Source organism: Camelus ferus, chromosome 12 (genome assembly GCF_009834535.1).
Source record: "Camelus ferus isolate YT-003-E chromosome 12, BCGSAC_Cfer_1.0, whole genome shotgun sequence".
NCBI classification, from domain to species: Eukaryota; Metazoa; Chordata; class Mammalia; order Artiodactyla; family Camelidae; genus Camelus; species Camelus ferus.
Genome location: NC_045707.1, coordinates 56268423 through 56280610, shown reverse-complemented (window position 1 = coordinate 56280610; position 12188 = coordinate 56268423). Strand labels below are relative to the sequence as shown.

The following is a 12188-nucleotide window of genomic DNA, read 5'->3' as shown; positions in this document are numbered from 1 at the left end:
GTCTGTAGAACAAAGGGGAAGCCTGGATACAAATTGAGATGTTATCAACATATAGATGGAAATTGAAGCTGGAACATAGATGAGATCACTCAGTGCAAAAGCATAGAGAGAAAAGAATGGGAAAACTAGGACTGAATCTTTTCTGCTGTTTTTGTTTCTTCTTTATGTTCGGTTTTTTTCTTTTTTTTGTCCGAAGTTCTTCAAATTCTAATTTTTTTTTAATTGAAGTATAGTTGTGGTAGCTTCTGGTGTACAAAATATTGATTCATTTATACAGATAATAAATTCTTTTTCATATTCTTTATCATTATAAGTTACTACAAGATACTGACTGTAGTTCCCCATGTTAAATAGTAGGACCTTGTTGTTTATCTGTTTTTTTTTTTTTTAATATAGTAGTTAGTATCTGCAAATCCCAGACTCCGAATTTATCCCTCCCCTCCCCACCTTTTCCCCCTGGTAACCGTAAATTTGTTTTCTATATTGAGTCTCTTTCTATTTTGTAAATAAGTTCATTTACGCCATTTTATTTTTTTAGATTCCACATATAAGTGATATTGTATGGTAGTTGTCTTCCTCTGATTTTACTTAGTATGATAATCTAGATCCATTCATAGTGCTGCAAATGGCATTATTTCATTCTTTTTTATGACTGAGTAGTATTCCATTATCTATATCTATATCTATATCTATATCTATATCTATATCTATATCTATATCTATATCCACCACATCTTCTTTACCCAATCATCTGTTGATGAACATTCAGGTTGCTTTTATGTCCTGGCTATTGTAAATAGTGCTGCTATAAACGTTGGGGTGCATGTATCTTTTCAAAGTAGCATTTTCTCCAAATGAATGCCCAGAAGTGAGATTACTGGATTATATAAGTCTGTTTTCACTTTTTAAAGGAATCTCCATACTGTTTTACGTAGCGGCTATATCAAATTACATTCCCACAAACGATGTAAAAGGATTCTCTTTTCTCCACACTCTCTCCAGCATTTATCGTTTGTGGCCATTCTGACCAGTGTAAGGTAATACCTCATTGTATTTTTGGTTTGCATTTCTCTGGTAATTAGCAATATTGAGCATTTTTTCATGTACCTATTGGCCATCTGTATGTTTTTATTGGAGAAATGTCTTTTTAGGTCTGCTCATTTTTGAATTGGGTTGTTTGTTTTTGTTGTTATTGAGTTGTATGAGCTGTTTGTATATTTTGGAAATTAAGCCCTTGTCAGTCACATCATTTGCAAATGTTTTCCCCCATTCTGTAGGTTGTCTTTTTGTTTTGTTTATGGTATCCTTTGCTGTTCAAAGCTTATAAGTTTAACTAGGTCTCATTTATTTATTTTTGCTTTTATTTCTATTGCCTTGGTAGACTGACCTAGAAGAACATTGCTGTGATTTATGTCAGGGAATGTTTTGCCCATGTTTTTTCCTAGGAGATTTATGGTATCCTGTTTTATGTTTAAGTCTTTTAGCCATTTTGAGTTTATTTTTGTGTTTGGTGTGAGGGAGTGTTCTAACTTCACTGATTTACATGCGGCTGTCCAGCTTTCCCAACACCACTTGCCAAAGAGACTGACTTTTATCCATTGTGTATTCTCGCCTCCTTTGTTGAAGATTAATTGACTGGGTGTGTGGGTTACGACTGAATCTTTGAAACTCCAATATGAAGTTTCTGTAGAGAAGGATGATTAACAGAAGGGGCTGAGAAAGCACATCCAGAGATAAAGTAGAAAGACTAACAGCAGATCATCATATGAATCAAGGAAGAGGATATTTCAGGGCTTATTGAGTAGTCCAGTGGTTGAAAGCATTTGAAAACTCAAGTAGAAGAAAATGAAAAAGTTCCCACTGGAGTCTATTATTGATATTTTTGGTGAGCGATTTTTCAAAATGTTGATGGAAGCAGAAGCTGAATTAAGTGGTGGTGGAGTATTAGGTAAGCTAAGTGAAGAAAGAGAGGTCTTTCTTTTAAGAGAAGGGGCAGTGTGATAGTGCTATAAATAGTGGTTAAAAGAATGGATTCTAGAAAGAGGCTGATGGAGGTCAAATCTCATTTGTGTCCCTCACTAGCTGTGTGACCTTAGTTAGGTTACTTAACTTATTTGTGCTTCAGTTTCTCCATCTGTCAACTGAGGGAAAAACAATAACTGACCACATGCAGTTGTGAGAAGGAATAGATCATGTAATAGTGATCCTTGTATGTATAATAACCTTTCAATAAGGACTAGCAACACTTATTGCAGAAACATGAGACAGCATGACTCCTTTAGGGGCTTAAAGTAGATTAATGTAAATGGTGAGTATGGAAATAAGACCAGACAGGTTGACAGGGTCCTAGAGATGGAAGCCTTGAATGCCGTGCTGAAGAGAATCATTTCCTATCAAGGTGTAAAGCTTCTCTTCACTGCCTCCCCTCTCCCGTCCCACTGCTACTGTCTAAGTACAGAGCCTCATAACTGCCCTTTTGGTTTCCTTGGCGTCAGTCTCTAACCCCTGCTTATAGCTCTTCCATAGCTTTCCCGTTTTCTTATAAGAAAATCAAAACTCTTTAGCGTGGTGTCCAAATCCTCTATGATGCTTTCTCTGCCTACTTCATCCATTTAATCTTTCTCTGCACTCCATCTAACCCAAGTTTCAAATTATCCAGACTTTCTGTGACTCCCACAACATCTCAAGTGTTGTCTCCATCTGGACTTTGCTCTCACCGATCCCTCTTCCAGGAAGGCTAACATCCCTTTCTCTTCCTGTCAACACTTCGTTCTGTTGTCCTTCAGTATTTACGAGCCTGCCCCACACTTAAATCACCATCCTTTTATTACATCCCAACTATACTCTGCCCAGATGACTATGACAGCATCAATACCACTTTATTGCACTTAATTTTAAAATGTTTGTGTTCCTTTATTCGACCTAGAGGGGCAGGAGATCTATCATTTTTACTGTTTATCCTGTGCCTAGCAGTGAAAGCATTCAGAACATGTTGGAGAGGAAAGGGAGGAAATGAATACACTGATCCTCCAGGGGAGAAAAAAAAGAAAAAGAAAACTAGGCTGTCCTCTGAGAGAAAAGAATAATGCCCCGTAAGTGAAGTCATGAAGCTGATGATCATTATTTAAAATGTCCTCAAAAAACAAAACCAAACACAAAACCTACAGAGGATGGTGCAAAAAAGGGCACCATCCTCTTCCTCAGAAAGTGTTATGTCACCTCAGCAGCTGGAAGCAGGAGCCCCCCCCCCCCCCCCCGAGGACAGGCAGCCTGTTTCCCATCAGGATAATTGAATAAGGTGAAACAATTCCCTGAACTAAACAGCAACCCTCAAAAATGTAAAGATTTTTCATGTACACCCCTGTCCTAGCTAGATATGCGGCTGGCAGTTGCTCCATTGAGATCTTGATACACAAAGTGAAAACAGAGCCCATCACAAAGGAGTGGTCCCAGTGCTGTGGCAGATGCAGGTGGGCAAGGCTTGGGCACAGCTGCTAACGGTGCTGAGAAGTCAGTCAGTCCCTAATTAGCTGAGCAGCCCCTGCTGCTGCCTGGCTGGAGGAAATGCTCAAGGACGGTTTAAATAGGAATGTCTCTTGCTAATAATCTCTGTTTAGGATGTAATAAATGACTCATGTAGTCCAGGTGGGAGGAGACCCCCCACCCCTCTAGACTGGGCTGACGGGGAAGTTGGGACTGTGAGTCTGTCCCCACGTGTCCCGACCGTTTGCACCATGGCATCTAAGCACACGACCCTGCGCCCCTCACTAGTCTGGGACTGGAGGAGCTTGTAAAAGCCATGGAGGCGCACTGGAGAGCTCTTGGGTGGAGGATGCACTGAAGATGGCGCAGGACATGGAGACCGGCCCTTCCGGAAGGGCTCTGTCAGCCAAGGGCTCTGCACTCCTAGCAGCTTCTGGGGGTGGAAGGTGGGGAAGAGAGGCTGAGAGAAAAAACTCCGCCTGCCAGCATAGAATGGTAAATGCTAGCTGAGTATTCTCATCCAGACTGGGAGGCCGCTTGCCCTCTGCATTGCGAGAAAGATTGCCTTTCTGGACACATGGGGGTGGGGGTGTTGAGAGGCCGGCAGTGTGCATTTCCTCTCTGGGCCGTTCCTCTGCCCCGGGACTGCAGGCAGAGTCAGGTTTCACGCTCACACATTTTTCTGTGTTGAAGTCTCTTCTCATTCTGTTTAACGCTTCCTCGTTCTCTAGGTTTCCTCGTACGTGTCATTTCCTGTGGGAGGCATTGGCTGATACTCTGCCCACACCTCCAGCACCACCCAAGTGAGGGGTAAGGACATCATCTAGGTCACTTCTGTGTGTCCTCATGGGAGCACATGAGCAGTGTGTGTCGTGTGTCAGGCCTCCTTCCTCAAAGGCAGGAATCATGAGAAACACCCTTCAATCTTCTGATGTGGAGCATTGTTCAATCTCACATTTATGAATAAGATAAAATAATATAATACATTATATATTATATATTGTGATTATTTTATATGTGACAGAAGATGAAATAACACAAAGCTGGTAATATTTGCAATATTCTAAACTGAAGCATTAAAGACATTTTGAATGGACCTCCTAGGGTAGAGGGACAACCTGCACAGTAGGTCTGTGGAATCGGAACACAGAAGGTAGAGCTAAACCGTGTCTGTGCCAGGGACCCCTTTGCCAGTCTGAAATGCCTTTGGGCCCCTTCTCAAACAATTTTTTTACTATGTAGTAAAATACATTATATGACAAAGGAAACCAATCCTACTGAGGTAGTTACCAAAAGAGTTTTTAAGATTGTAATTTGATAATATGTGTGTTTCTTTATTACACATTAAATAACAAGGTCAAGTAGCAGTTCTAAAAACTACTATAATTTTGAGGTAACAATCAGTGTAAGCAGTATTTGAAGATATCAGCCACAACTGTAATGTGACAGGAAAAGATCTGTGCCTTCTATTGGCAAGATTTTTTCAGGTACTGTCAGTACTACTGAGGTTTGTTGTCCGCATTTATAACTAAAGGAAACACTGAATTTCAATCAAAGATGAGAAAGAAGTAAGTTTTCTCCAGGATCCAAGATTATGGATGCCCTGAATTCTATCTGTGAATCCCCCTGGGTTCAGTAAACCCCCTGTCTGTGGAACACAGGAAAGCAGACCGCCTAAGATAACTAGTAAGAATAGCCATTCCTCCGTCTTTGGAGGAATGATATCTTCTCACATCAGTGCAAACTTCTACCTACACTATATAATAGACAACTGTTTCAGGAGTACTTAGATTTTTGGAGGATATCAGTATTCACTTTAAAGACTTACTATAGGGGAGAAGATACAGCTCAGTGGTAGAGTGCATGCTTAGCATGCAGGGGGTCCTGGGTTCAATCCAGCACCTCCATAAAAATAAACAAACAAACAAATAAACCTAATTATCCCTCCTCCAAAACAAACAGACAAAACACCCAAAAATTTAAAAAATAAAATGAAGACTTACTATAAAACTATAGATCAAGACAATATGGTATCTATTTACAGATAGCTACACAGATGAATGGAACAAACTAATGAGTTCGGAAACAGACCCATACATATTTAGTCAGTTGATTTTTGACAAAGGTGTCAAAGCTATTTAATGGGGAAAAATACTCTTTTTAACTAGTGGTGCTAACAATTAAACAATTAGGTATCAAAATGAAAGAAAAAAAAAAAGAATTTCAACCTTTACCACATATCACATACAAAAAGTTACTTGAAATGGATTTTAGGCCTAAATATGTGAGTGAAAATTAAAAAGAAAAATCAAAATAAAATGTAGGAGAAAATATTTATGACCTTTGGTTAAGGAAATGTTCCTTAGGACATAAAAAACATACACCTTAAGCAAAAAATTTGACAAATTGGTCTTCATCAAATTTAAAATGTCTGCTCTTCAAAAGACACTGTTAAGAAAATGAAAAGCAGAACACAGATTGGTAAGAAATATTTGCAGAGCACATACCTGATAAAAAGCTTGTAGGTAGAGTATAAATAGTCAGACTCAGTAAAAAGAGAGGCAAGAAATTTACACACACTTTTCACCAAAGAAGAGATACAAACAGCAATGAACAAATACAAAAATATTCAATATCATTAATCATCAGGAAAATATGAATTAAAAGGAGAGAACCAATACACATCCTTTAGAATGGCTAAAATTAGAAGGATTGATGATACTGGCTGTTGGAGACAACGTAGACCAACTGGAGCTCTAAAGAAGGCTGATGGAAATGCAAATGATAGCTATTTTGGAAAATGACTTGACAGATTTTTATAAAGTTAAACCTACTTACTATATGACCCAACAGTTCTACTCATAGATATTTACCTAAGAGAAATGAAAACATAGGTTTGTACAGCAAATGTTAATAGTTGCTTTATTCTTAGCAGCCAAAAGTCCATCAATAGAAAAACAGATAAAGATACTGTGGTATATTCATACAACAGCATACTTCTCAGCAGCACCTAGCAATGAACTACTGACATCAGCAACAACATGGATGAATTTCCAAAGCATTATAGTAAATGGCTAAGTGAAATAAGCTAGACACAATAGACTACATGCTGTGTTTATATGACATTCTAGAAAAGTCAAAATGGTAGAAACAGATTGATCACTGGTTACCAGTGGGCTACAGGTAAAGGGAGAGATTGTCTACAAAGGGGCATAGGGAACTTTCTAGGGTGATGAAAATGTCCCACATGTTAATTTGAGTGGTGAACAGACAATGTTTGGCAAAATTTATTAAACTATACACTTTAAAAAGGTGAATATTACTGCATGTGAGTTATATCTCAATAAAACCTGACTTCTATAAAATTCTAGTTTTATCGAAGAGAAATTATAAAGGATATTTAGTTGCTAGAGCTGAATTGTCAAGTTAGAGAATTCAACCCAAAATGAAAGGCATTTGTCCATACTCTGAATACAGAGAGGAACAGATGTATTGGCTCAGTGTCTTATTGAGTGTGCTTGTTATTTGGAAATTGGATTGTTTTGACAAATTACTTGCTAGCCAGAAAAAGCATTAAGGGATTATTTGTCCACTGTGATTTCAGATTTTTCCCTAATGATAAAATCATTTGAAACAAAAGAGGGCAGCCAAAGTAGTTTTACTCAGGGAGATACTATTTCATACATAGACATGTCAGAAACAGCATAAGCAAGAAAAGGAGATTGCTTCAATTTTTAATTTTTTAAACTTATTTCAAGTGTTATAAATAACAGCAGCAAGCAATTTCAATCCTAAATAGCACATAATTCAAATTTCCTACTAAGAGCATCTTCAACTTAAAGACTTGAAATCTTATGTGAATGTGGGTGTTAATAAACTTCACGTTGCAGTTTGGATCTTCACTTCTCAAACCACTTTAATACCTACTTTAATGCTAACTATTTGGGGATATCATCAGATTATATCACTGCTTTTGCTAATCTGATATTCTCCTACTGTGCTGTAGAACATTCTGCTTTAATAGGATTCTATGTATTTCAAGAATTTCTTTGTAAATAAGTGATGTGTCCTTCAATAAGGCAAAGAAAAGCTTTAAAATGCTCATAAAAGCAAAACTCTTCGTTTATTTAATAGAGCATTAACATTATCTACCTTATCCAAAAGAGTTCTTTTCTCATCCACAGTTCATAGAAGGAAGGACCACTACTTATTTTAAATGAGTCTCTGTGTAACTATCAAATTAAATGAATTAATTTTTACCTTTGGGCCTTTTCAAAGTATTGTCATAACATTAGTTATTTTAATGAACTGGTGGTAGATAATTTAGCTTATTTTTGTATTCTTTTTTTTTTTTTACCAGAAAGACTAACTAACTGCTAAATTAGCTCATATTTTAATTTTTTTCCATAGATATTCTTGATCTCCAGATAACTGCTGTATTTACATGAGATTTATTCTTTTTGATCTCTAGGTCTGCTGCTTTCTAACACACTAGCTGCTAGCCATGTGGGATTATTTTAATTAGTTAAAACTAAATAAAAAATTCAGTCCCTCACGCACACAGGACAAATTTCACGTGCTCACTGGCCATAGGTGGTCCGTGGCTGTCCTGCTGGATGGCACAAACCTACAACTCTCTCATCATCACAGTGGTTCTATTGAATGGTGCTGGTCTAGATCAGGGTCAGAAAACTTTTTTCCTCGTAGTGCTGGATAGTAAAGATTTTAGAATTTATGGGCCAACAGGCAAAATTGAGGTTACTACAGAGGTACTTATACAACCATTTGAAAAATAGATCTGTTTAAAAATGGAAAAAACATTCCTAAGTCATGGGCTATATAAAGCAGGCAGCAGGCTGGAGTTGAGCCATAGCTTTCCCACCCCTGGTGCAGATCATTCAGTTCTTTATTCATTAAGAGCATCTTTTTTGAACACGTCTATGTTTTAAGCACTGGACTAAATGTTAAGTATAGCATAGTGAGCAGGAAAACATAGTCCCAGCTCTCATGGAATCCAGAACATACAGGAAGTCACTATACCAAAAATTACACACTTAATTCAATCACATATTATAATTTAACAAATGAAATGAAGGAAATAAAAAGGGTGTTATGAAAGGAAGTAACAGGGGAATCTAAACTGGTATAAAAGATTGAGTTCTAAAAATTATCTGCAACTAGTATTATATTTTTAATACATGGCAACTGTTTAGACTTTCCAGCTGACCCATGTGCAAACAGCAGTGTAAAAATGAATAAATCTAGATATTTCTAAATGGATTTACATTCAAAGATAAAACATTCTTACACTATCTGTTTTATGTATGTAAACTAGTAGTACATCTAATGATAAAAGTTATATTTGCTAATGACATTGATATTTGGTGTTTTATTTTCCTCTACTAGAATTTTTATAAGAATAAAAACATATAAATTTAATGTTTCCTTATAACCAGAAAAACTTACCACAGATTAACTCCTAAAATGGCCCTAATTTCCTATGAATTCTTTATATCAAAATTCAAATTGAGGCCATTATTAAGCAAAACAATGTCATACACATTAAGCTAGGCTTTGACAGATTTTTTTTAGAACACTTTCTAGTATTTTTTAGAATCCATCAAGATTTTACGTGGCTTCTTTTTATTTATGTGAACTCAATATACATAATTGGCAAAATAAAACAAAATAAAAATATATGCTATCCTGTCTTCTCATATATTGGCAGTGTTTCTCAAGATTGTATTTAATTGCACTTTGTAGTTCCTTTCAGTGTGGCCTTTTTTATGGTGGTGTCAGGTGCTTGATGTAAATCTAAATATTTAATCACTAAGCATGTGAGAGGGAGACTTGAGTGAGCAGAAACCATTCTAAATTGAGTACACACCTTGAATGACAAGTAGACCAAACTGAAATTGTTTACAGGTTAATTCATGCACCATATATCTGCTTTGTTTCAATAAATAAACCCTAACCTGTTACATACGGCTGATTATACATCAAGATGAGGATGAAATAAAGGGGATAAAATATTTCCGAGGGTCCTGACATAGAGTTTCAATTCTTCAATTTCACTAAAGTTAACAGACCCAGAAACCAGTCCTTCTGCTGACTCTGGTTTAAACTGTATTTTTATGGTGACAGATGAAGTGCACCAGGAAACTGGAATTTGACATTCTTTTTTACAGCTTCTTAGAGCAATACATGCTGGAATAATGCCAAGAATAGTGGAGTTTAAAAACAAAATTTTTAATTGTGATCGAATCTATCACAGAAAGATTCCACTTGTGAATCACTAGCTACAGCGTTGCTTTCTGTCACTTCTGCACAGCTGGCAGCCCAGAGCTGCTGCTGTGATTCTGTAATGCAGCTCTTGGTAAGAATGAAAGATTCTGGCCCCTTCAAGGAAAATGTCCTCAGTTCATCTTTCCTGAGAGAAAAAAGAAGTCATACCTACTTGACTCAGAGGGTGGAAGGCCAGGCACAGTCATCAGGTCTTAATACATCGGGGATAGACTCATAGATTTTCCTCCTGGACCATGGAGCTTTGAAGCACCCGAAGGTAAACCTGTAGATGAGCTCATCCTATGCTTCCGTCCAAGGTTCCTTTGCTCTCCAGGAAGGAGCTTGGCTCTGGTTCACTTACATAACCCGTCAGCCCTGAACCCGGTGCTCCTCTGACGGTTTCCGTCTGCTCGGACCTTTGATGCAGGAATTGGTGCTAGTGCAGAGGTAGAAGAGGAGCAGAACCAGCCGCTGGAGTTGTGAGAGGTGATGAGGTAGGAGGACTGGGCTGTGTCCCATCTGCTCACCGGCTCCACTCTTCATTTCTGTGTAGACTCTGTGTCAGGTGGACCACTGTGTCCTAATCCTGATTCTTGAGATCTCAACCATATCAAAATGTCTTTTGGCACAAGTCGACTTTCTACTTGAATTTCTGATGCTCCACTGTCACCATCTATCACTGAGACCCTTCACGTTTCCTTTTGATCCCTCTAGCCGCAGAAGAAGGCTAAAAAACTGGCTGGGCTCCCTTTCCCGCAGCAGAAGCTCTCTGCCTCGGACAAGATCAATCCTCAGACCCTAAGGAAAATGATGGCCAACAACTGTCAGCTTATTTCAGACAGTGGGTCTCCTCCCCCTGGAATTTTTGTTTACACTATTTCCTTATTTTCTGATATATTTTAAAATATGCGCCTTTTTTGGTAGTTATTTGCCCCTTTTTTGGTGGTTGCAGCAAAAGTGTTGGCTTGCCATGACCTACTACATCCTGGCCAAAAGCAGACCTATTAAGTTATTTTAACATACTGATCCATGTCTACTCCCCCTCATTAATGCCTCTGTTCTGTACAGCAAAAGGGAGACCTGTGGCAATGTAGCCTCTTTGGTGAAGGGATAGAAATGAGTGTAAAGTGTGCTTTATAGAATCTGGAAACAAACTATAAGCCTTTTCATTGGTACATATTTAAAGATACCACAAAGAGACATAAAACAGTTTTTTTAAAAAAAACAAAAACACCCAAAAAAGCCAAAGTTTAAAATTGTCCAGTTATGATGACCTATGTTTTTTAACACAGGGATTCCTAAATTTATATAAATATAATTAATGTATTTTATTAATATATTTTAATATTTATTTTTATTAGTAGAATGTTCAGAAACCCACTCTCCACCCTCATTTCTGTCCTTTTACACTTTGAGTAGCAGGCTGTCAACTGAGGAGAAGATGGAAGTGGGTTAGCTGTGTCCGCACATCCCCAGCAATGTACTGACACACACCACCCACATGTACGTACACAGATGGCACTAACTGCCGCACGTAAATGTTATCATCTTACCCTATACTGTTACATGCTTTAAGGGCACAGATTGATACACTTACCAGTTGTTTTGTGATTTTTCAAATAAGCTTTTTATTTTGGAATAATTTTAGGTTTACAAAAAAGTTGCAAACATAGAGTTCCTATATACATCTCATCCAGTTTCCTCTAATGTTAACATCTGACATTCATACCATGCATTTGTAAAAACTAAAAGGACCAACATTGGTACATTAGTATTAACTCTAGACTTTATTCCGATTTCCGTCGTTTCACACTAGTGTCTTTTTTGTTTCATGATCTAATCCAGAATACTACATTGTTTTGTGATTTTTCTGTTTGATGTTTTGCAAAGTTTCACATTTCTTAATTCAGTGTCCTGTTTGTGCTTCTATCTAATCATTTAGTATTCATTTGAGAATTGTTTTCCAGTGCCATAGTGCCATGTTTTTCACACTCCAAACTCCTAAGCAGGCCTCTGAAGACAACTTGTCCCTTATTTATGATACTTTATATTAAAGTAACTGAAAATATTCAAAATAATGCTTACTTTGTGCAAAGTCCATGAACACATAAACGTCAAAATTGAGCAATAAATTTTTATTGATTTTGGAATTCCATTTAAGGCACTATTTTTCTGAACAGATTCTCATGGAAAAATATTTTAAAATATTGTTTCATAAAAATTTCTTTCCTACGGGATCTGAAAGTACTTTAGGTAGATTTTTAGTAAAATGAGTGATTTAAATACGATTTCAGATTGTCAGAATGATGAATGTTTTTTAATCATTTTATTACAGTGGTTTATCACTCAAGTTTACAGTTCGAACATCATTGTTTTCACTTGAGCTGAACAGCCGGCATTTTTCTGTTTGTTTTCCTTGT

General features: G+C 37.2%; 2 protein-coding genes across 9 annotated transcripts in view; both read left to right on the top strand.

The window, feature by feature from the left end:
- METTL25 (methyltransferase like 25) overlaps positions 1–12188 on the top strand; it is a 348849-nt gene that overhangs the window by 71674 nt on the left and 264987 nt on the right. Inside the window, exon 13 of one of the 8 annotated variants that reach the window (XM_032493822.1) lies at positions 4215–4349. The exons of the other annotated variants lie outside the window; for them this stretch is intronic. The gene's annotated coding sequence lies outside the window, so the exon portion shown is untranslated. Of the gene's footprint in view, positions 1–4214; positions 4350–12188 lie in introns of those variants that run through there. 8 annotated transcript variants of the gene reach the window in all.
- TMTC2 (transmembrane O-mannosyltransferase targeting cadherins 2) overlaps positions 4271–12188 on the top strand; it is a 481539-nt gene continuing 473621 nt past the window's right edge. Inside the window, exon 1 of the mRNA XM_032493821.1 lies at positions 4271–4293. The gene's annotated coding sequence lies outside the window, so the exon portion shown is untranslated. The remainder of the gene's footprint in view (positions 4294–12188) is intronic.